This window comes from Puntigrus tetrazona, chromosome 23, assembly GCF_018831695.1.
Source record: "Puntigrus tetrazona isolate hp1 chromosome 23, ASM1883169v1, whole genome shotgun sequence".
Taxonomy (NCBI): Eukaryota; Metazoa; Chordata; class Actinopteri; order Cypriniformes; family Cyprinidae; genus Puntigrus; species Puntigrus tetrazona.
This window is the reverse complement of record NC_056721.1, coordinates 8,595,876-8,598,692: the sequence shown is the minus strand read 5'-3', so window position 1 is coordinate 8,598,692 and position 2,817 is coordinate 8,595,876. Positions and strand designations below refer to the sequence as shown.

The 2,817-nt window shown below is 42.6% G+C and overlaps 1 pseudogene; it reads right to left on the bottom strand.

Moving 5' to 3' along the window:
- Nucleotides 1-777: 777 nt before the first annotated feature.
- On the bottom strand, nucleotides 778-2,006 carry LOC122329220 (annotated as a pseudogene).
- Nucleotides 2,007-2,817: the final 811 nt, after the last annotated feature.

Genomic DNA, 2,817 nt, shown 5'->3' with positions numbered 1-2,817 from the left:
CGTACAAAAGCACGTAAAGAAGCACTGGCATAAGTCACTCTGTACCTACACGTTAGACACCATTTGCATAACAATCTATATGCCTACATTTGAAGGACATACTGAATACTGCATGTGTTTACATCTAAATACTCAATTTAACTTGCTTTTGCATGGTTTCTGTTAAAGCTAAGCTTGTCTTTGGCAGCGCCAATACAAGTGCCACCAAGACAGGCTAATACATGATGTATTTGAAGAAATGGAGCGTTAAAAATACGGCCTCTAAACACTAGTCTTTTCTCCCCTTCCCATGTGCCTCAATTTGTTGAACAACAGGGCAAACTGAAATAAATATGAGAGTAATGCTTTGAATTTATCAGCAAATAATTATTAGACAAGGGTTTAGTTTAGAATAATGACCCCTCCTCTCATCAACTCCAATTACATATAATTCACTGACAAGGAAAATTACCACCACACAATGTGTCAATCAATTAATCTGGTGTATTAAGAGTCAAACAACAACAGCTTTTGAAAAAAATACCATTCATATGAGCTTGTAACATACAGCCAAACGTGATTGAACTTTAGGAAAATTTTTATATGTTTCACTATTACATCATCCGTAATGCATGTGGCTCTGTAATCAATTATGTATTTATTCATCAATCAGTTTAACATTAATTTGATGCTTGTCCACAGTAAATGAGATATTTATATCAAAAAAGCAACTCTCTTAACCATGCTTTATTCTTTTTTTTAATGCTGAAAAACAACAAAGGTCCATAAATAAGCTTAATCGATCAATAAATAAATAAATAAATAAATAAATAAATATCATCAATGTCTTTAACAAACAGACTGTGTCAGAGTAAGTCCACGGAGACCTTTCTTCAGACACTGGAGATGGTATGTACAGTGGAGGTCTACACAGTTCATGTCAGGTATCAGGTAGGATCGCGGCATCGTTGCAGGACTGGCGCCGTTAACACGATGTGAAGGTCTTCCAGAAGAAGTTTTTGCAGGGGGCTTTGCGGTCACGCTGTGGCAGCTGTGATAACGGTTGTAGGCGGCCCGTTCTTCCAGCCGGGACTCCAGGGGCTCCTCCACATCCAAGGGGACAGGCGCTATCTCCCCAGCCAGCACGCTGTTGTCTGCTCCGTCCAACAGCCCAGAGATCAGCTTCAGGATCAGCTCCTTGCGCTCTTTGCTCAGCTCCTGAAAAGAAAGCAACTGGACATGAATTAGAATGCAAGATTTCAAAGGCTTCAACTATTCGTAATAATCACGGCTGCTACACTTACAATGAACCCAGGCGGTCTCTTTCAGATGCTAAACATCAACATGTGTCTAAAACACAAACACCTGCTTGCTAAATCTATAAAGCTACAACTGGAAGTACATTTACAGCCACTTACCCTACTTTGTGCCGGGTTCCTCTCCTCCACTGGAAGCTTTTAGCTGCTGCCTGACACTATACAGCACCAGCAAAAGAGACACTAGGCTGGACAAAAAGCTGCATACTGACAAACAGCTGAAGTTAAAAGTCTGCAGAAAGGTCGATGAGAAAGCAGCGGGAACTTGAAGTCCTGTAGCTCCTGGTGCAGAGTAAAGATCTTGGTTTTGAAAGCTTCAGGTGCCGGGGTCCTTATATACCTCTCGTTCCAGTCCCTACTGACGCGGTTGGAGGATGGAGGAGAGGGTGGGGAGTGGGTGGCTTAGGAACTAACAAAAGCATTGAGTAGTTAACCCCAACAAACCAGGCGCTGTGTCGGTGGGAGGACTGCGCCACGGCGCTCCACGTCATAGCTCTAAAATGAGTCGTGATTTCAGTTAAAGCGGTCTGAGGAGAAAAAACACCAGCACACTCAGGAACACATATAATGCTAAGCGCTGCCTACAAGAAAGCAGCTCAGTAGGTTTGGAGACAGGCCATTATTCCTTATATGCAATCTGCCGTAGCTCTGACAAATAAAGATATCGAGACCCTCTTCGTATAGGCACTTGTTGAGTTGTCTTTCTGCCATTACCCTTTGTGTGTGTGTGTGTGTGTGTAGCAGGAGTGCATCGGGAATCTGGGTGAACAAGAGACAGGCTCATTAGAGTTTGATCTGTTCAGCGGAGTGACTGACTGCTCTGTCTCTTTCTCTCTCCTGTCTGACTGCACCAGAGATATGGTCCCTAATGATGTGATTCCTGCGTCTCTGATCACCCTCTTCCTGACTCTCATTACCGGCAGGGTGGCCCAAGGCAGTCACAACCACGCCCCCATGCCCGTATACCCCACTTACTTACACACACTTCAAGTGATTAGGACACCAGCAGATGTCACCAGAGCAGTGCGCGGTGAAAGTCGCTCACACGAGCCCTCACCGGACTGCCCTGTGGAGGAGAAAATGTTTCTCCCATCAGTATTGATTCCCATCTGGTTGTGTCTCAGGATCCAGATTTTACACTGGGCACCTTTAGTAACAACATTGTTGCTCGATGATTGTTGATGGTTTTATTGCAGTAAATCAGGATCAATTAAAAAGTACCAGGGCTATACTGGAAACTTAATTTCCTTTAAAGCTGCTTTTGATGATTTGTAGCGTGTGATATACAAAAAAACTTTTCAAATGAAAGGACCTTTTGTGCAATGGAAATGTAAAGCTCCTTCATGGAACAATCATTCAAACAATAGTTTTAGCTGGATTAGTACATTCAATTTTCCATGTAGGCGCATAGTGCGCTGCAGCCCTATTACACTAATAATTACACGTTTTAGACAACGATATGAAATATAAGCTTGGTAAGTCTTTTAAATCTAATGCTTCTGAAATGTTTCTCTTGATACAA